We start from the raw sequence: 24,155 nt of genomic DNA, 5'->3' as shown, positions 1-24,155 counted from the left end.
AATACAAAAGTTCTTGGTCGCATACGGCAACCTGATTGCGCTGGTATTACAAGAAATTTTTCGTATGCTCGAGCCCTAGCTGAGCTAATCGATCTACTAATCTAACGCGTGATGATGATGCAGAATTTGCAACTTGCCGCGAAATAAGGATCTTCCTCTCGAGGCAGTTTGTTTTGTTTACTTTCTTCAAGTCTTCAACATGCAGTAACCAAGGTTTTGGTAACTGTTATTAAAAACTAATAATTGATCAACTTGTGTTGCTAGTTTTAATAGTTTTTCAGATAATTTCATTTTGACATTACCAGTTACTGAGGGGTAGTTAAATTTGCGATACAGTTTTGATAGGAGAGTGGCAGGTCGTGTCGTCGACTGGGCCGTGGATAGTCTATCTTCGAAAAAAAGAAAAGATTTTAAACTTGATGCAAATTACAAAGGATTTGACATCACATTTCTCTGAAGTGAAAGAAATCTGTAAGGTTAATAGAGATAAAATTCGAGTTGTTGTTAACGACTTAAAACAGGCAACGATATTGTAACCTGCTAATTATTTGCTATTGAATATCGAGTTTACATTCCATCGAAGGAGGTAGAAATTGACGATGTTGTGACTGAAGCAAGTCTGACAGCAGATGATTTACTTAAAAATGGAGTTGGCCGTTTTAAAAACTCCATGCTTGAGGGAGTTAAGATACTCGAGTGCAAACAATTGTACTCAGCATCTATTGTCGATGGAAAAAAGTCTTATCGTCCCTCAGATTCGTTTCGCGTAACATTTGCCGGATCTGCATTGCCTAGCCATGTTTATATCGATGAAATTCGTCTTCCTGTTCGGCTTTTCGTACCGCATGTTATGAATTGCACGAACTGTAAAAAATTCGGACATACAGCTACTTACTGTAGTAATAAGTCCAAATGTATAAAATGTCAAGGGCCTCATAAGGATAATCTTTGCGATAAAGATGTTGAAAAATGTGTTTATTATGGGGAAAGTCCTCATGATGATCTTTCAGTGTGCGCTGCATTTAAGCTGCGTAAAGACAAAATGAAGCTTTCTTTAAAAGCACGGTCTAAGCGCACATATGCAGAAATGCTTAAAACGGTCATACATGTCTCCCCTTTGGAAACCGAAAACGGTTTTTCAAATCTTGCGGAGCCAGAGGAATCGGACTCTGACGGAAATAGTGAAGATACCTCGTTTGTCACTCCTCAAGGGTCTGTTAAGAGGACCAAACCATAAAATACCAAAAAAGACACCTAAAATTACACCTTCAAAAAAAGATTTCCGTGTTAAAGCTAAAAAGCCAAATTTAAAACCAAAAACTGTGCTTCCTGGTTTGTCAAATTCACAAACCAATCCAGGAACTAGCTCAAGAAAAAACAATAATCCAGTGGGCTCTATTTCACATTCACCAACAGGATTACTGAAATTTTCGGAAATTGTAGAATGGATTTTCGCTGCATTCAATATTTCTGAACCTCTAAAGACCATCATAACAGCATTCCTTCCAATAGCTAGAACTTTTTTGAAACAGTTATCAGCTCAATGGCCAGCTCTTTCAGGTTTTGTATCATTTGATGGATAATTTATCATCCGCCGCAAATGATTCAATCACTGTCCTGCAGTGGAATTGTTGAAGCATCATGCCAAAACTTGATTCATTTAAAGTTTTGTTGTATAGTCAAAAATGTGATGTATTTGCTTTGTGCGAAACATGGCTTACATCAAACACAGCCTTAAATTTTAATAACTTTAACATTATACGTCTCGATAGAGACTCCCCGTATGGTGGAGTGCTTTTAGGAATTAAGAAATGTTATTCCTTTTATAGATTAAACATTCCTTCGACTTCTAGTATAGAAGTTGTTGCTTGTCAAATAAACATTAAAGGAAAGGACATTTGCATTGCTTCGGTATATATTCCTCCAAGAGCTCAAGTTGGACAACGACAGCTTAATGAAATTGTCGAAGCCCTTCCTGCTCCACGTTTGATTTTAGGAGATTTCAATTCGCACGGAATGATGTGGGGTTCCGTTTACAATGATAGCAGATCATCTCTAATATATAATATTTGCGACAATTTTAGCATGACGGTACTAAATATGGGTAGCATGACACGGATCCCAAGACCTCCTGCACGTCCAAGTGCATTAGATTTATCTCTTTGCTCGACTTCAATTCGACTAGATTGCACCTGGAAAGTATTTCCTGATTTACATGGTAGCGATCATTTACCAATCATCATCTCAATTAGCAGTAACAAAGGCATTGCTAATTCAGTTAATATTCCATATGATTTGACAAAAAATATTGACTGGATTAAATACCAAAGTAATATTTCAAGTGTCTTAACTTCAATGAAAGAGATCCCCCCACTTGAAGAATATGACTTCCTCGTTTGTTCGATTCTGGAGGCCGCAGAACAAGCCCAAACCAAACGATTTCTTGGTCCATCGTCTAACAGAAGGCCTCCAAACCCTTGGTGGGACAAAGAGTGTTCAGATGCTAAGCACGCGAAACAAAATGCTATCAAGACGTTTTTAAAACGAGGAGGAGGAACTCCTCAGAATTTTGAAAATTTCTTGACTTTAGAAACCAAGTACAAGAGCATACTTCGGGCCAAGAAATGTAGCTATTTGAGACATTTTGTCGAAGGTTTGTCAAGAGAAACCTCAATGAGCACTCTTTGGAATACGGCCAGACGAATGAGGAATCGTAGCGTAGGAAATGAGAGTGAGGAATACTCGAACCGATGGATATTTGATTTTGCGAGGAAAGTTTGTCCAGATTCTGTTCCTACGCATAGCATTATAAGGGAATCTTTTCCAAATAATGGTTCCATTGATAGCCCCTTTTCAATGATGGATTTTTCCATAGCACTCATGTCTTGTAACAATAACGCTCCTGGGTTGGACAGAATTAAATTCAACTTGGTGAAGAATCTGCCCGACCTCGCAAAAAGACGTTTGTTGGAATTTCTTGAGCAAAATATTGTTCCACCTGACTGGAGGCAAGTGAAAGTTATCGCCATTCAAAAGCCGGGGAAACCAGCTTCCAATCACAACTCATATAGACCCATTGCGATGTTGTCCTGCATCCGAAAATTGCTCGAAAAAATTATTCTACGACGTCTCGACACTTGGGTCGAGACGAACGGTTTGTTGTCAGATACTCAGTTTGGCTTCCGTAGAAATAAAGGGACGAATGATTGCCTTGCATTACTTTCGTCTGACATCCAAATTGCCTTCGCTCAAAAGCAACAAATGGCATCTGTATTTTTAGACATTAAAGGAGCATTTGATTCAGTTTCCATAGATGTTCTTTCTGACAAGCTCCACAAACATGGACTTCCACCGGTTATAAATAATTATTTGCACAACCTTTTGTCAGAGAAACGCATGCATTTTTCACATGGCGATTTGGCAACATTCAGAATTAGCTACATGGGTCTACCGCAAGGCTCATGCCTCAGTCCGCTCCTTTATAATTTTTACGTGAATGACATTGACAGCTGTCTAGTAACCCCATGTACACTAAGACAATTGGCAGATGATGGCGTAGTTTCAGTTACTGGACCCAAAGCTATTGATCTGCAAAAACCATTGCAAGATACCTTAGATAACTTGTCCGTTTGGGCTGTTCATCTGGGGATCGAATTCTCTGCGGAGAAAACAGAGCTGGTCGTCTTTTCAAGAAAGCATGATCCCGCGCAGCTTCAGCTTCATATGATGGGAAGAATGATCCAACAGGTTTTGACTTTCAAATACCTTGGGGTGTGGTTTGATTCCAAATGCACGTGGGGAGGACACATTAGGTTTCTGATAACAAAATGCCAACAAAGAGTAAATTTTCTTCGAACAATAACAGGATCTTGGTGAGGTGCTCATCCGGAAGATCTAATAAAATTGTATCAGACAACGATACTTTCAGTGATGGAATATGGATGCGTTTGCTTTCGTTCCGCTGCAAACTCTCATATTATTAAACTGGAACGAATTCAGTATCGTTGTTTGCGAATCGCTTTAGGGTGCATGCATTCGACACATACAATGAGTCTTGAAGTTCTGGCGGGAGTTCTTCCATTGAAAGATCGTTTTTGGGAGCTTTCATCGCGACTGCTAATAAGATGTGAGGTACTGAATCCCCTGGTTATTAATAACTTCGAAAGGCTAGTTGAGCTTCAATCTCAAACAAGATTCATGACAGTATATTTTAACCATATGTCACAGGAAATCAACCCTTCAAGATATATTCCTATCCGTGTCAGCCTCCTAAATGTCCCTGACTCAACTTTATTTTTCGACACATCCATGCAGCGCGAAGTGCGTGGAATCCCGGAACACCTACGCTCGATGGAAATCCCAAAAATATTTACAAGTAAGTTCAGGCATATTGACTCCGAGAAAATATTTTACACGGACGGATCACGAATTGAAGAGGCTACTGGGTTTGGTATATTCAACAATAATGTTTCGGTCTCATTGAGGCTTCAAGAACCTGCATCTGTTTATATAGCAGAGTTAGCAGCAGTTCATTATAGCTTGAGTGTAATCGTCACATTATCTCCAAACCATTATTTTCTTTTCACAGATAGTCTAAGTGCAATTGAAGCTATTCGCTCAAACGCCGCTTGCAAAAATGAACCTTTTTTCTTGGCCAAAATAAAACAGTGCCTGAACGTCATATTGAATAATAATTATCAAATCACAATAGTTTGGGTTCCGACTCATTGCTCCATTCCAGGCAATGAAAGAGCCGATATTTTAGCCAAACGTGGTGCTATTGAGGGTGAAATTTATGAGAGACCGATTGCTTTCAACGAATTCTATAGCGCGTCTCGCCAAAGAACACTTGCCAGCTGGCAAGCTTCTTGGGATAAAGATGATCTGGGTCGGTGGATGCACTCAATTATTCCTAAAATATCGACAAAGGCATGTTTCAGGGGACTGGATGTGAGTAGAGATTTCATTCGTGTGATGTCCAGACTCATGTCCAATCACTACACGTTAGATGCACATCTCCTTCGAATTGGACTTTCCGAGACTAATCATTGTGCTTGCGGCGAAGGTTACCGCGATATTGACCATGTTGTTTGGACATGCGTGGAGTTTCGTGATGTCAGATCTCAACTAATAAATTCCTTGCGTACCCAAGGTAGACTATCCAATGTCCCAGTTCGCGACATTCTTGCTTGTCGTGACCTTCCATACATGAAACTTCTTTATCATTTCATTAAATCCATTGGAGTTCCAATTTAAATTTTATTTGATTCAACCAATAGCCAACTATAGGATATTGAATATAAGTGGTGAACTGATACAAACAATCCTGAAATAGTTATAAGATCATGTACAAAATAAATGTATTTTATATAATGTAATTTAAAATAGCAACTCGCTTGTTAAAAACAGAGTTTAGATTAACTAATGAGTACCAACATGCTAATATGATATTCGAAATGTATTAGGTTTAAACTACTATGTATTGTGGATGCCACGGCGAAGAAAAACTTATGTACATTGCCTATGAAATAAACGTATTTATGGAAAAAAAAATCACGAACTAAATTAATCGGTTAACTTTTTAATTACTGATGATTCAGTAATTTATTTTTTCGTTTTTCTTTTTTTTCATTCCGTTACTGAATACTCAGTGAAAGTTTAACTGAACAAACAGTAAATCTTCTGCTGACGATTTCGGCAATATTTGACGTTTGTCAAATTTGAGGGTGCCGAGAAGTTCAGTAATTTTAATTTTTGCCGAGATGATTACTGATTCCTCAGCTGTGCGAAACTCGGCATTTTTTTGCCGAGACTAAGCTAAAAAATTTAAGTGTGTATTTAAGTGTATCTGTCGATAAAGTTATTCGTCTATATGTTATCTCAACTGAATTACCTTTAACAGGGAAGTTTTCATGTTTATGTTTTTTTCGTTGAGGTACCTCGTACCTTTTTTTAACCCGCAGATGCAGGCAGACTACCCGTCTGTCTGTAAAATTGTTATTAAAGTTGCGGCATGCGAACGCTTGTTGCAGGTTATCATGACTCTTTTTCTAAACCTTTTCTAAAATATCTCGCAACTAGCTTCTATGCCGTATTCATTTTAATGGTGTCTTACCATCCTCGCCTCCTTAGCTTCAGAAGTCGTCCTTCCGTTCTATTACTGGAATCGCTTCTAAACTAATCGGTTGTCTAGTATCATGCCGCGATTCCTCTCCCCCACTACCTGAGCTAGTTCTTCCGGCGTGTGGTCCTGTTCTCCTTTCTGAAAATAGACTCAAATCTGGACTTTAATATTTTTCCAATAACAACAGGAACCCACAAAGTAACGTAAATTCTAATTCCGTGCTGAATGTGTTGTCTTCAATCAATAATATTTTTTTGTCTTGTTATGTTTAGTTTTCGAACTTATGATGCCAATTCCTATCTCTCTGTTTCTAGAGGATTCCAATATTATTAGTTTGTTAGTGACAACGTTTTCATATATATGTATTTTTTTTAATCCCCCATGAATTCTTTGGTATATAATATTTGCATTATTTGTTGTATCTGTGATGTCAACAGGTACATCACCCTAGAAAACCCTAGCACTGATCACACATGCTTATCAATTGTATTGACACACTCGTCATTGTATCTCACTCACTCGCGTTCAAACAAGCATCTTAACGATAATCTTTTGTACATAGTAGTAATAAATTTGATCTCAATCTATTCAGACGTGTCCGCGTATTTCTTCATCGAAACCAAGAGGTGGTGACCACGACGCTCGATTAAAAATTTTAACACGCGAATATACGCTGTTATACCGTACGTCGAATTGTATCAGTTAAACGCGCAAATCCGTTATTAGTTTTTGACCGATTTAAATCTAGCGGTACTGAAGTGATGAACGCTGACATAAAAGAAGATGGCGATTCCGATAACCGCGTTAAAAGTGAAACACTAGCCGAAGCCGCTACAATGATCGCTAAGAGTAGTTACCCTCCATTCGATGCAGAGGATACCGACACGTGGTCCCATACGGAATTCCTGAATTTCATCCGGATCCGACTTCTGGTTCCGTAGTTATAGGGTAAAGTGTGTTACATATTGTACACCGTCACTTGAATCGGCGAAACAAAAAACGTAAAAAAATTTCTAAACTGGTCTCAAAACTACACAAATCGATTATCAGTCATTATCAGTAGGCAACTAAACAAACCGATTCCGGCTATCCTGGTTCCGGAAGTACCGGAAATAGTGGTCATATATAATTATAGGGTATTGTGTGTTCAAAATTGTACACCGTCACCTAAAATATTTTCGGATGCAACAAACATTTTAATCGTAATCTAGAGTGCATACTAGAAGAGTTTGTACGTCATTTTAGTTGGTGGTCGTACGAACCGACTTGGATTATACCGGTTCTCGGGTTCCGGTGCCGGAAGTGCATATAATAGTGAACCCATTTCGTTTTCTTAAGGATGACTTACTCAATCAAAGCACTGTTTTATTCCGTATGAGAAATTTTGAATAGAATGCCACAATATTATATACATGAGAAAGGCATCATTACACCACTAGGTGGATTAAAACAGTTTTTTAATAATCGCGTTGTGCATCATATTCTTTTTCCATTGTCATATTTTTGTGTATCGTATTTTTGCCTTTCTCATATAGAAAGGTTATGCAATCACTGTGAAAACCGACTTTTGAACCGAGGCCCGGAGGGCCGAGTGTTATATACCATTCGATTCAGTTCGTCGAGTACGCAAAATGTCTGTGTGTATGTGTGTGTGTATGTGCGTATGTGTGTATGTAACGTTTTTTTGCACTAACTTTTCTCGGAGATGGCTGAACCGATTTTCACAAACTTAGATTCAAATGAAAGGTCTTTAGGTCCCATACAAAATTCCTGAATTATGGGGTAAAATGTGCAAAAAATTGTGAAAATAAGTGCACTAACTTTTCTCAGAGATGGCTGAACCGATTTTCACAAACTTAGATTCAAATGAAAGGTCTTTAGGTCCCATACAAAATTCCTGAATATTATTTGGATCCGACTTCCAGTTCGAGAGTTATGGGGTAAAATGTGCAAAAAAAAATAAAATATGTGTTCTAACTTTTCTCATAGCTGGCGCGACCGATTTTCACAAACTTAAATTCAAATGAAAGGTCCTGTGGTCCCATACGTAATTCCTGAATTTTATGCGGATCCGACTTCCGGATCCAGAAATATAGGGTAAAGTGGGTTAAAAATTGTATACCATCACTGAAAATGGGGAAATACCTTAAAAAAATTTCTAAATCGACCTCAAATCTTTTTCAATTTATAGTTTTTATCAGTAGACGGTCAAACAAATCGATTTCAATTATTCTTTTAAGTATCGAAGAAAATTATTTTGAAGAATACCACAGTATTATATATGATAGTATGATTGATATGAGAAGGGCATCATTACAGCACTAGGTGGATTAAAACAGGTTTTTTTCGTTATCATACTTGTTCTATCTATTATTTGAATCTATGTTTTTTTTAACACACTTAAAACCATTTCTTGAGCTCGGCATAATAAAATGCCGAAACTGATCGGCAATACCTAACTTTGCTAATTACTCAGTAATCAATACGCATGTTTCTGAACTTCGTTAAATACAATCACTGATACTTCGGTAAAATGCTTGCTGAATTTATCAGTAAATAATTGCTTACTGAATTTATCATAATTGCTTGCTGAATTTATCAGTAAACAACAGATATGCCGACATCAGCAGTTACGTTTGCCGAGATTTCGGAATATGCGCTAGCTTTTGCCGAAATTCAGTACACCAGCTGTCATTTCTTGCCGCGTTACATTTTCGCTTCGCATTGCGCGGTTATTTTCTGGTCAAATTTTCTGGTGAAAAAATGGATATTTTAGAAACTCTTAGTAAGGAAGACGTAAGAACCTACGATCTATTCAGTAAGTACGATTTCAACACATTCTTTTTTATATAGAAAGCAACTTCTATCGCTTATTTATATTGTCGTGAAATTATCATGGAATTTTTGGAAGTTAACTAAATATATAAAAACCTATTTTTATTTTCATTTTATTTTATTTCGTCGCTATTAGAAGTGATGTCTGAGGAATTTGGCAAAGAAGACTGCTCTCTAATTTGGAAAGATGTTGTAATTCCCGCGGGACCAGGAATACTGTCAACATTTAATGATCTTTGCATGGCTTATACAGTATTCGGTATTGAATGAGAGCCTTCCGACAATTTTGTTAAATATTTTATGCCACTTGTTTCCTGGTAGAGGCCTTTTAGCACTACCGCAACAAATTTGTAAGTCTACTTTAAGTGTAAATAAAATAAATTTTTGATCCCAAACGGCCTGTTTATAATGATGACAAATCACGAACTAAATTAATCGGTTAACTTTTTAATTACTGATGATTCAGTAATTTATTTTTTCGTTTGTCTTTTTTTTTCATTGCGTTACTGAATACTCAGTGAAAGTTTAACTGAACAAACAGTAAATCTTCTGCTGACGATTTCGGCAATATTTGACGTTTGTCAAATTTGAGAGTGCCGAGAAGTTCAGTAATTTTAATTTTTGCCGAGATGATTACTGATTCCTCAGCTATGCGAATCTCGGCATTTTTTTGCCGAGACTAAGCTAAAAAATTTAAGTGTGTATTTAAGTGTATCTGTCGATATAGTTATTCGTCTATATGTTATCTCGACTGAATTACCTTTAACAGGGAAGTTTTCATGTTTATGTTTTTTTTCGTTGAGGTACCTCGTACCTTTTTTTAACCAGCAGATGCAGGCAGACTACCCGTCTGTCTGTTAAATTGTTATTAAAGTTGCGGCATGCGAACGCTTGTTGCAGGTTATTATGACTCTTTTCTAACCCTTTTCTAAAATATCTCGCAACTAGCTTTTATGCCGTATTCATTTTAATGGTGTCTTACCATCCTCGCCTCCTAAGCTTCAGAAGTCGTCCTTCCGTTCTATTACTGGAATCGCTTCTAAACTGGTCGGTTGTCTAGTATCCATGCCGCGATTCCTCTCCCCCACTACCTGAGCTAGTTCTTCCGGTGTGTGGTCCTGTTCTCCTTTCTCAAATCTGGACTTTAATATTTTTCCAATAATAACAGGAACCCCCAAAGTAACGTAAATTCTAATTCCGTGCTGAATGTGTTGTCTTCAATCAATAATATTTTTTTGTCTTGTTATGTTTAGTTTTCGAACTATTCCCCTTTATGATGCCAATTCCTATCTCTCTGTTTCTAGAGGATTCCAATATTATTAGTTTGTTAGTGACAACGTTTTCATATATATGTATTTTTTTTAATCCCCCATGAATTCTTTGGTATATAATATTTGCATTATTTGTTGTATATTTCTTTCATTGTGTTTTCGTTCCTTTACATGTCCATATTGTCGTATCTGTATTTTATCGACATCTTAATTTGAGAGAGTAATTTGCACTTATGAAATCCTCAATTCATTCATATAGTACGCATCTCTTATTTTTTTTCATTCCGCGGTCACGATCCTCTTGTCCACACACACTTAATATCTCATACTACGATCTTTGCATAAATGCTTACATTATATTGAAATTATGTGCTGGCCAGCGTCATTTTGATAGTCGTTAGTCTGTCGCTTGTGTCTTATCTTTTCTTGTCGTATCCGTTATATCTCATCCATATATTCTTTTTAGTTCGAAGTATTCTTTTATTGTATTTTCAGTGTTAGTTTTATGTTATTGAATGATAAACCATCTTATTCCACCATTGAAATTCTCCTTTTTTTAACATTAATTCCGTATTCTATGCCATTATGTTTACCTCCCTTGTGTAATGTACTCTTCTTTTTTTTAACGCATTTTAACTTTTCCCAAATTCATTTTAATTTGTAGCATTATAGCTTCCTCCCAAGAACACATTTTTCTCACATCTATAATCTTCCTCTCCACATTTTTTTTTATACTTCTGACCAGCTCGATATTGCTGTGTATGACATGATTCCCATGTTTATAATATATTTGAATTTTTTTGATTGGTTAATTCATCTAGGACCATTAGAATCTCGTATTTTCCCCTAATTTTTATTCTTCTTCATATGTTTTCCCCCATTGTATATATTCTTTGACAATGTAACCTATTGCATTACTTTCCCTCTGATGTATCTTTGTCATCTTCTCGATCTTGTCTACTAATAACCATCAATTTCGCCATATTTTTCTATTTACGTTTGATGCCCATATGTTTTCATTATGTTCTTTTGTGCATTGCCCTTTTAACTCGATGTTTTCTAATCCGTCCATGTGCGAATTCCTTCCGTCTTTTGTTTATTTTTAAATAACGTAAACCTGCCTGATTCCTCTTCAAGTTTTTTTGGGGGAGTTGTTTTATTTTCCGCGTCTTTCCAATTCGGAAGTTCATTGTTCTCCTGCTGCTGTTGACATTTCTGTTGTCTAGTGACCCTATATCAGTTGTAAGGACTCGGCCTGCTCAGGTAGTCTCGATAAAAAATCTGCCACAACAATGTCTTTACCTCGTTTGTAGCGAATGTCCATTTCCAATCCTTGTAGTTTCAGACGTAAACGCGTTAGGGTAGGCGAAGTTTCTTTTAAATGCCATATTGAAATCAGCGGTCGATGATCAGTACATACAGTAAATCTCTGATTATAAATAAAATGTTTAAAACGGTTCACTGCCAATACGATGGCTAACAGTTCTTTTTCAATCGTATGGTACTTTCTTTCAGCACTAGACCTCTGCTTGCATATGAAATTGGCCTATCGATCCATTTTTCATTAGAGAGTACTGCTCCAATAGCGTACTCGCTCGCATCTGTCGTGATCCCGAACGTATCTTTATAGTTCGGCCTAACTAACAGTGTGTCAGAAGTTAAAAAAATTTCGCGATTCCTCAAACGATTTTTGACACTCTTCTGTCCAAGTAAACTTAACATTCTTTCACAAGAAATCGTTCAATGGTTTACGCTTCTCTGCTATGTGAGGTATGAATTTACTGTTGCTAAGAATGACCGAACACCTTGACTGTTTTTAGTGCCGCCATCTCTTTTATTGTTTTTATATTGTCCCCTATAGGACGAACTCCTTCTTTGTCAATTACGTGTTCTAAATACTTAATTTCATTTTTTAAAATTTGGCATTTACCTAGCTCGATTTTAGATTATGTCGGCGGAGAGCCTCTAAAACATTGCGTGAGTTTTCATTGTGTTCTTCGATGGTAACACCGAAAACAATTATATCATCCAGATAGACGATTGCTTTAACCCCTTCTATTTCATAAAGTACCGTATTCATTATTCTTTGGAACACCGATGGGCTGTTAGGCAAGCCCATAGGCATTCTTGTGAATTCAAAGTGCCCTTTTGGAGTTGAAAACGCTGTCTTGGCTGCATATTTTGAGTTAATTGGTACTTGGTAAAACCCTGATTTTAAATCCAAAGTAGAAAAATATTAACTGTTTCCAAGATTATCTAGAATCTCGTCAATTAGTGGAATTGAGGATACAAATGGCTTTGTAACTAAATTTAAAGTTCATTTGATTTTACGTTTCGTCTTAGACTCATCAGTGCGTAGCAGTTTATGTTGAACTGCTACCTCCGACCTGACGGTTCAACATAAACCGCTAGGCAGACGTAAAGTTAATGCTACTTGCAAAACACTTTTTTGATATTACAACTAAGTGTAATATCAAAACTGACGTTCCGAACGAAATTTAAAGCCCTGAAGTCAACCACGATTCTGTATTTCTTGTTACCAAATTCATCGTCGTTCTTGGGAACACATGCATTCCACGGACTTTTGCAAGGCCTTATGATACCTTGTTTACGTATTTCTTCAATTTCTTCATTAATATGCTTCTTCGAAGCTTCTGGAATTCTGTATTGCCGTTTGTTGATAGGCACATTGGAAGTGGTCTCAATTTCGTACACTGCCGCATCGTTGATAGTTAATTTGTCCCCCTTTAGATAGAATACGTCGCTATAAGATGCCATAATTTTCTCTATATCCATAAAATTTGTTCTCTTTAAATGATTTATATTTAGTGATTCTAATATTTTATCCGTTCGGTCTCGACCAGTTATTTGACCGTATCTTTTATTTTCCGTAAGTGTTACGGTTAGCACTTCTCGAAATATTCCTCCATGAAACACCCCTGGGATGAAGTGTAAAACGATAACTTAAGTTTGATGTCAGTTGCGGTGACGGAATCAGGTGGCGAGTTATGTCAAGCAATATAGGCGGAAATAACTTGGCAATTTAGATGAGCTCGCATTGAACTCAGTATTCAGTTGTAATAGTTTAGGCGGCTTATAAATTTGTAAGCGGATATATTGTCGTGAATACGACTTACTTTATTATGGGGCGCCTTTTCAAAATTCACCCTCTGAGAGAGTGATAAGTTTTTGATCGTGAATATCTCCTGTTATATCTAACGAATCAACATAATTCTTGCTACATGCAATCGGAAATATGATCACAATTTTATGATAAAACTTTCAGTTGTGTGACATATTCTCAAATAGTTCAAAATTAAACTTTTCTGAAATGTTTGGTATAAACGAGTATCAAAGAAGATAATTCATAAGGCGCGTTTGCCTTTCTCGTATTTTGAAAGCTCATAGCTCAGTGATCTGTAGAAGGATTTATATAATCTAACTACCAATAGAATCGAAAATCTTCAACTTGAACGTGTATTACAACAATATTGAAGTTTTTCAATAGTACACTATTGAAAAACCTGTTTGATTTAACCTATGACAGCACCAGCCAATCAGAACGCGAGATGTCTGTATCTATACAAGAGCATCCATATAAAAGTTGAATGGTTCATTTTTCCTACCATTTGCTGAGCAACTCTTCCCGAAACAAGACACACGACAGCAACATCGAGGACCTGTCGTCTGATTGTTTCCCGATATGAATGCACGAGACACCGTCAGCACAATGACACCGAAAAAGGCAGCCAAAAAGTCCAGCAAGGCCCTTTGCCGAAACAAGACACACACGAGAACCATCTCAGATCTCAATATTTCCTACCAAAAGATTCATCAAGATGGGAGTTAAAATAATTTACACCGTCACTAACACATTCAATTACGAACGGCAATGCGAAAGCGAAAGTGATGATTTTGAACACATCTTTATACTAGTATACAAATATGCCGTGCGAAACAGAGTTGCCACAGATCAATATGTATTTTTGTCGCGATTACTTTAGTATGCGGCCGAAAACAAAAATTGTTAGAACAAATGTTTCCACTTGATTTGCGCATTCTACTTTTCAGGCGTATCAGAACTGGCTAAACTTAAAGCAATTCTAAATATCACAGTGATGTGGTCATCCTGAAAAGGACGGGTTTTCAACGGATGGCCAGCTGCAGATGGCGAGGGATGATTTTCGTTTTCGTTGTCACGGGCAGCGTTACCGGCCAATTCCAACACTTCGGCAACCAAGTACTCCATCACTGCCGCCAGATAGACCGATGCACCAGCATTGACACGCTCGGCGTAGTTCCCCTCCCGAGGCAAACGATGGATTCTGCCGCCAACTGGGCACTTCAGATCAGCACGGTTAAGCGGGACTTTGCCTTGCCCTTAACTGTTTCTCCTGTGTGCGTGTTTCTGCGTAAAAATTCCACAATACGCAGTTAACAGCTCGACGACCAATTCAGTACTGGCTGCCGCTCATTTTTTCTTTTTTTTTGCATAAATATCTGTTTATTAATCTTATTTTTGTGTATTACATCAACATTTTACAGTACAAGTGTTTTGACCCTTTGGCCTTTCATCTTTGTTGTTCATACGATTCGTTATTAATATTAGGTGTTTTAGTTACTCTTGTTTTACATACTAATGTTTAATCATAATATTTATTTTAATTATTTATAAAATGTCTACCTACTTATAACTATCCTTAACCTAATACGTACAAATTTTGAATTATTTGTATTTCAGAGATTGAGCACCTCTCTTCAAATTTCGTGCAGTATTGTTCGAATTTTTGTTCTAGTATATCCAGTGAGGCCATCTCATGTACTTCACTAGTTCTTGTCCAAGGGGGTAGATTTAGAATCATCTTTAAGATCTTACTTTGAATGCGCTGAAGCCTAAGTTTGTGTGTTCGTGCACAGCCCCGCCAAACAGGGATTGCGTATTCAATTGCGGGGTAGATGATTTGTTTATAGACAGCCATCTGATTCGTCAGGCATAGTTTAGATGTTCTACAAATCAGCGGATACAGAGACCTAATGAGTATGCTGCATTTTTGCACGATTTTGTCAACATGTGACCTGAATATCAGATGTCTGTCAAAGGTGAGTCCTAGATAGATAACTTCATCGGACCATTGAATGACCTCATCACCGAATCGTATTCTGCATTCGTCTGATGGAACAAGTTTTGGAGATCTTGAATGTGGAAACAAGATGACCTGAGTTTTTGCTGCATTGATCACAATTTTCCAGCTTGTAAAATATTCCGTTAAAGCGTCCAGACCTGTCTGTAGTTTATTTTTCAGAGCATTAATGACACGACCTTTGTAAAGAATGGCAGTATCATCAGCAAATTGTGACAGAACACCACCACCTGGAAGAGGTGGGATGTCTGATGTGAAAATGTTGTATAGAATGGGACCTAGGATACTTCCCTGGGGTACACCAGCAGGAATAGTAAATCTTTCTGAAAGTGCATTATTCAGAGAAACCTGGAATGCTCTATCTGCAAGATAATTTTTGATAATTTTAATAAGATACATGGGAAAATTATACCGATGCAGTTTAAACACCAGGCCATCGTGCCACACATTATCGAATGCCTTTTCAATATCCAATATTGCCATGGCAGTCGTTTTGGACACTGATTTGTTTTGCTGGATGACGTTGTTAACCCTTTGTGAGCTGGTGGATGGTGGATCTTCCTCTCCGGAACCCAAACTGTTCTTCCAGAAATATATCCTGTTCATCTGCAAAAGCAAGAATTCGTCTTTGTATTGACTTTTCAAACAGCTTGGATAGGGCAGAGAGTAAGCTGATGGGCCGATAGCTCTTGGAAAAGGGAGGATCTTTCCCCGGTTTCAAAACTGGGATAACTTTAGCTAACTTCCACATTGAAGGGAAGTAACCAAGCTCCCAGCACCTGTTAAAAATTTTAGCTAAGAAGACAAATGAGCGAATACTCAAATGTTTCAGCTCAATGTTGAATGTGTTGTCGAAACCGGGGGCCTTCATATTTTTGGATTTTTTCACAAAAGCCATCAGCTCATTAGCAGTGACTCTACTTTCCTCAGGAACCAAGCTGTCTGATTGGTCAACCTCAGCTACGCTATCAGCAACGGCTCTTTCATATGGACTAACAATGTTAAGTCCTAAATTGTGAGAACACACAAACTGCTGGCCTAGCGCATTTGCCTTCTCTACTGGTGTGATTAAAGGTATTCCTTCAGCTGCGTCCTGGGGTGACATCAGAGGAGGAATAGGCTTCGGTTTTTTCTTAAGCACCTTCGTTAAGGACCAGAAGGGCTTTGAATGTGGGAGAATTACTCGAAGCTTTTGCTGGAAGTTCCTGTTGCGAAGCTCAGATATCCTTTCCTGGATTATCCTAGTTAAGTTGTTATAAGTAGTCTTCCTATCTAGAATGCCAGTTCGTTGATACTGCCTCCGGTAGATATTCCGAAGTCGGATGAGTTTCTTGGTGACACTGTCGATTTGAAGAGAGGAACTCGGCATGTGTTGTACTGGAACCGTCCTATCACGAGCGACTGTGATTGAATGCTGGAAGGAAGATAGGGCTGCATCGATTTCCATCGGGGAATCAAGTGGCAAATCGATATTAATAAGTTGGTCGGCGATATGTTGAAATTGGACCCAATCGGTGCGATAATAGTTCCTCCGAGGTTGAATAGGCACTGTTTCTGGTGAAGATCCCAACGTCAATATTACTGGAAAGTGGTCGGAAGAGAGCTCGTTGAAGACAACCGGAGAGCTGTCTATGGCGATGTTGCTGATGAATATATCCAAAATGGAATGAACTCCCGATCTGGAAAGTCGCGTTGGTTGATCCGGAGCGAAGATGTTGTATTGTCCAGCTTCGTAATCTTCGGCAAGTACGAATCCGTTTCGATTCTGTCTTCTGTTTCCCCACAGCTCATGCCGTGCGTTCAGGTCCCCAGCAATGATGAATTTTTTCTGTCGTCGAGTGAGCATAGCCAGATCTCGCTTCAATGATGCACACGTACCATCTCGAAGATTGGTTTGTTTGGGGCAGTACGCTGCAATGATGATGATGGGTCCCATCGTCGTTGTAATCTCAATTCCGATGGCTTCTATGAGTTGCAATTTAAAGGCTGACAGAAGCCTGTGCTGAATGGATCGTTTAACGGCAATGGCAACTCCCCCTCCTCTGGTAGTTGTCCTGGCGAGCCTGTGAATCCTGTAATTGGAAATAAAAATAGAAATTTCAGGTTTAAGATGAGTTTCAGTTAAAATAGCAATATCGGCATTCTTCTCTTGAAGAAAGTCGGACAATTCAGCAGTTTTGCTCCTGAGTGAGCAAGCATTCCAATTTACTATAACCAACTCATTATATTGCATATTCGATGATGAATTTGCCTAAGGCGTTGATTTGATCTAACCGCGTTCTGCAGTTTCGTAGTTTTGTTGTCATTGTTTCAAAAATGACGATCAGTTGTTCAGCAGAGAATAAATCACCAGAGTCATCCTTTGCTTGTGGTTGATTATTGCCCCATCCAGGAGGGATTCTTGAGGAAGATTCTTTTTGGGATCCAGAGGCTGAAGTCTTTGGATTGCTGCGAGGAAGTGGCGGCAAATTCGGAATATCCCTCTTCGGTGGGAGCCGTGGGAAATTTATTTCATCCTTCTGTGGAACATTCTTGTGCGTTGATTGTTTACGGGATGCCTGTTGTCGAATTTTTGTGAACTCAGCACGTTTGGGACACGATTTGCTAGTAGATGGATGGTCGCCATCACAGTTCACACATTTTACAGCGATGTCATCTAGTAGGCAATCGTTGGTATTGTGTGGTTCGGCACATTTCCCGCACCGACTTTTCATGTGGCAATTCCTCGCTCCATGGCCGTAGTTCAAACAGTTTGTGCACTGTGTGACATCCCGATGTACCGGTTTATACTTTTGCCATTCGATGATTATGTGAAATAACGATTTAATCGTTTTCAGTTGACTCATGGTGATGGAGCCCTTCTCCAGATGAATCAGGTACAGTTGATCTCTAAACTTTTTGTCCGTATTATGTCGCTTCATTTTAAATACCATCAAAGGCTTTAGTCCAGCCTCAGACAGTGCCTGCTTTAGTTCGGCTTCCATCATGTCGGGTAGTCCTCGAAGTACAACCTTCATAGGTTTGTTGGCGGCAATATCATGTGTGAAGTATTCCGCTTTTGTCTGCTTCAGATAGCATTCCACTCCTTTGTAGTGGTTCAAAGCCGGAACAGTTATTTTGTAGCCTTCAGTACATAAACGGATTGTTGCCTGTAGTCCTTTGCTGATCAGTGTGTTGAAATCCGAGCGTAGAGTTGGTGGGAAGCCCTTCAGGTAGAAAGGCGGCATTTTTTCCTTCTTCTGCAGTTCCTCTTCGACATCTACTGGCAGCTCAGCATATTGGTTTTTACTCAGCAAACGGTCGTTTACCTGTACATCACTTGGCTTCAGACGCTTAGCATCCTTTGGATCCTTCTCGGATCTATGGCGGTTTTTACCCATAGCTTGGGTAGGTAGACAACTGCGAATAAAAAATAAAACAAAATCGAAATTAGTCGTAGTAGGTTATTCGTCTATCCACATCGAGTGTTAGATGACGAATTGGTTGGCTGCCGCTCTGCTAACTCTCTCTTTTATATCGTTTCACTGTTTCCCGTTCTGCGTATAGGAAAGGAATTCTAACAAAGGGGACGTCCGTCCACCGCTACTACTAGCACGTATAAAAGGAAATGTGATTTGAGAAATAGCGTCATTTAGGTTAAAGCAGCTATCTGTACGTACGAGACACCGTCAGAACGATGGCTCCGAAAACAGGTAGAAAAGCAGATTTGTACCATTACTAACACATTCAATTACGAACGGCAATGCGAAAGCGAATGTTGAACACATCTTTATACTAGTATGGGGTCGTGTGAAAATATGCCTTGCGAAACAGGGTTGCCATATATACAGATTAATCTGTAATATCATTATTATTATTATTATTATTATTATTATTATTATTATTATTATTATTATTATTATTATTATTATTATTATTATTATTATTATTATTATTATTATTATTATTATTATTATTATTATTATTATTATTATTATTATTATTATTATTATTATTATTATTATTATTATTATTGTTATTATTATTATTATTATTATTATTATTATTATTATTATTATTATTATTATTATTATTATTATTATTATTATTATTATTATTATTATTATTATTATTATTATTATTATTATTATTATTATTATTATTATTATTATTATTATTATTATTATTATTATTATTATTATTATTATTATTATTATTATTATTATTATTATTATTATTATTATTATTATTATTATTATTATTATTATTATTATTATTATTATTATTATTATTATTATTATTATTATTATTATTATTATTATTATTATTATTATTATTATTATTATTATTATTATTATTATTATTATTATTATTATTATTATTATTATTATTATTATTATTATTATTATTATTATTATTATTATTATTATTATTATTATTATTATTATTATTATTATTATTATTATTATTATTATTATTATTATTATTATTATTATTATTATTATTATTATTATTATTATTATTATTATTATTATTATTATTATTATTATTATTATTATTATTATTATTATTATTATTATTATTATTATTATTATTATTATTATTATTATTATTATTATTATTATTATTATTATTATTATTATTATTATTATTATTATTATTATTATTATTATTATTATTATTATTATTATTATTATTATTATTATTATTATTATTATTATTATTATTATTATTATTATTATTATTATTATTATTATTATTATTATTATTATTATTATTATTATTATTATTATTATTATTATTATTATTATTATTATTATTATTATTATTATTATTATTATTATTATTATTATTATTATTATTATTATTATTATTATTATTATTATTATTATTATTATTATTATTATTATTATTATTATTATTATTATTATTATTATTATTATTATTATTATTATTATTATTATTATTATTATTATTATTATTATTATTATTATTATTATTATTATTATTATTATTATTATTATTATTATTATTATTATTATTATTATTATTATTATTATTATTATTATTATTATTATTATTATTATTATTATTATTATTATTATTATTATTATTATTATTATTATTATTATTATTATTATTATTATTATTATTATTATTATTATTATTATTATTATTATTATTATTATTATTATTATTATTATTATTATTATTATTATTATTATTATTATTATTATTATTATTATTATTATTATTATTATTATTATTATTATTATTATTATTATTATTATTATTATTATTATTATTATTATTATTATTATTATTATTATTATTATTATTATTATTATTATTATTATTATTATTATTATTATTATTATTATTATTATTATTATTATTATTATTATTATTATTATTATTATTATTATTATTATTATTATTATTATTATTATTATTATTATTATTATTATTATTATTATTATTATTATTATTATTATTATTATTATTATTATTATTATTATTATTATTATTATTATTATTATTATTATTATTATTATTATTATTATTATTATTATTATTATTATTATTATTATTATTATTATTATTATTATTATTATTATTATTATTATTATTATTATTATTATTATTATTATTATTATTATTATTATTATTATTATTATTATTATTATTATTATTATTATTATTATTATTATTATTATTATTATTATTATTATTATTATTATTATTATTATTATTATTATTATTATTATTATTATTATTATTATTATTATTATTATTATTATTATTATTATTATTATTATTATTATTATTATTATTATTATTATTATTATTATTATTATTATTATTATTATTATTATTATTATTATTATTATTATTATTATTATTATTATTATTATTATTATTATTATTATTATTATTATTATTATTATTATTATTATTATTATTATTATTATTATTATTATTATTATTATTATTATTATTATTATTATTATTATTATTATTATTATTATTATTATTATTATTATTATTATTATTATTATTATTATTATTATTATTATTATTATTATTATTATTATTATTATTATTATTATTATTATTATTATTATTATTATTATTATTATTATTATTATTATTATTATTATTATTATTATTATTATTATTATTATTATTATTATTATTATTATTATTATTATTATTATTATTATTATTATTATTATTATTATTATTATTATTATTATTATTATTATTATTATTATTATTATTATTATTATTATTATTATTATTATTATTATTATTATTATTATTATTATTATTATTATTATTATTATTATTATTATTATTATTATTATTATTATTATTATTATTATTATTATTATTATTATTATTATTATTATTATTATTATTATTATTATTATTATTATTATTATTATTATTATTATTATTATTATTATTATTATTATTATTATTATTATTATTATTATTATTATTATTATTATTATTAGAATCACTCTTGCATACCGAAGATCGTAGATACATTTCAGACCAGGCCATTGCAATTGTCTCGAGAAGAATCAGATATCTTCGAACTTCATAGCTATAATGAAAAAAAACTACAAATTTGTTGTACCTAGCTTCCTATATTAGCAAATTAAAAAGGAATTGTTTCAAGTTTGGAATATATAGTTGTAGAATAGTAGCTGTTTAATGTAACTAATCTGTACTTTAATGTAGGTGTATCGCTTCAAATTCTATTAGTGAAAAAGAGGAAAGCTTGCACAATTCATACAATCAATCAACTAACTGATATTCGGAAAAGTGATGGGAGCGAGTCAGTTTTTTCGTATTCACGACATCCAGTTATGTCTCTGACATTACTCACCCGCCTTTTCTTGTATTACTGGAATCGTCTCATTTAGTGCAGGTTTAAAGGTTATTCCACTGTAAGGGCAAATATCATCGTGTTCGCAAATATTAGAGTTAGCGACCAATCTGCTGATTGTCATCACGCTCAAAGGATTCGTTTTTGTTCGATTTGTCTGTAACAAAATCAAAAAGATTGTTCAGGATCGCAAACACGTATGATGTCCGAGAACGCACAAAATGAAAATGATAACTGCCAAGCCTGCGCAGAGGCGGACGATGAACGGATGGTGAGTTGTTGCCAATGTCAATCCTGGTGGCATTACGAGTGCGTGGGAGTAAATGACAGTATTGCCGAACCGGATCGAGTTTTTAATTGCCCAAAGTGTCAGAGACCAACTATCGAAGTGCCGATGGCAAGCAAATCCTGTAGCAAAGCTGTAAGCAAACCGTTATCAGGAATAAGTAATGCACGGGCCAGGAAAGCGCGGTTAGAGCTCGAGAAGCTTGAAGCACAAAAAGCGCTTGCCGCGAAGCGTTTGGAACTTCAGCGGCGGATCAACAACGTAGACACAAAGAGGAAGTGTTGATGGCCCAGCAGATTAGGGCAAAGGAAGAAGCAGCACTTGAGCTTAAGGAGCTGCAGTTGGAAGAGGAAATAACTACCGAAACATTTCGACTACGAAGTTCAATCGAACTAGATGAAAATGACGACGACGCCAACGAAAGCGTTGTGGCTACGCAGAGTGCATTCAGCAAGGTAACGAAGCAGGCACCGTTGGTTGACTCAAGAGACAATGGAGTGACGACAACAACCAGAAAAACACCAGCTGTGTATTTTGGATTGAAGCAGCCAAATAGGTATCAGGGTGTTCATAGAAGGGAGTTGACAGGTAACACATTAGGGCAATTTAGTTTAGAGCCAACGTTAGGAGGTATCATTGGTCGGTCAGAAAGCACAATTAAGCCGATAGTTGACAGAACTGCTCCTAGATTCACTTCGTTCTTGGGAACTCAATGTATCTTTGGTCAGAATAGAATAACGTATCCGTCTGTTGGTGGCAATCAAACTTCCGCGTACCCTCATGTCAACCACCCTATTTCTCAGTCTCAAATAATCAATACTTCGCACATTTCACAACCCGAAATCGATGATTATCAATCACGATAGGTTAGTCAATTAAATCAAAATAGTGCTGAACAGAGGGGTTCGCTGACAGCGGACCCATTGAATGAAATATTTCCGAGGCTAGACATGTAATGGCTAAAGAACTACCAGTTTTTTTCTGGAAACCCGGAAGACTGGCCGCTCACTGAGCTAAATTTTCTTTTTCACATTATATGATATTCTAATGATTTTGCACTATTAGCATTTCCAATAATAGTTACAAGATGTGTTCAACATCATGTCAAATATATGAGATAATGATATGAAACATAAAACTCTTCTTAACGTTATTTTTACAAGATTTCCATATAACGAATGAAATTTCCAGTCTGAGTCAAATTTATTGGCGCGTCTTATAACCATTACTAGATATCCGCACAACATACATTGGAACAATTTATGAAGCGCATATTATATTCACTTCGAATTTATTTATATAGGTTCATATATTATATGACTAGTTTTATAAAATTTATATATATATATATATATATATATATATATATATATATATATATATATATATATATATATATATATATATATATATATATATATATATATATATATATAACTTTCAATGGAGGTCATGCGAATAGCAGATAATTGCCAACTACTACTTTTCTTTGAGGATTCAAGCTGTACTAGTATTCCATTCGGTAAGGGAGCACCTCATGATATTTGCGAAAGAGAAGTGAGATCCCGAGACTGAAAATAAAAAAATGAATCTTACTAAACAGATAGAGTAATGAAATGTA

General features: G+C 34.1%; 1 protein-coding gene across 2 annotated transcripts in view; it reads left to right on the top strand.

Moving 5' to 3' along the window:
• LOC131427598 (potassium/sodium hyperpolarization-activated cyclic nucleotide-gated channel 2) overlaps window positions 1-24,155 on the top strand; it is a 1,904,453-nt gene that overhangs the window by 333,995 nt on the left and 1,546,303 nt on the right. The gene's annotated exons all lie outside the window — the stretch shown is intronic.

This window comes from Malaya genurostris, chromosome 2, assembly GCF_030247185.1.
Source record: "Malaya genurostris strain Urasoe2022 chromosome 2, Malgen_1.1, whole genome shotgun sequence".
In the NCBI taxonomy this organism is placed as follows: domain Eukaryota; kingdom Metazoa; phylum Arthropoda; class Insecta; order Diptera; family Culicidae; genus Malaya; species Malaya genurostris.
The sequence above is the reverse complement of the archived record's forward strand: the minus strand, read 5'-3'. Positions and strand labels throughout refer to the sequence as shown.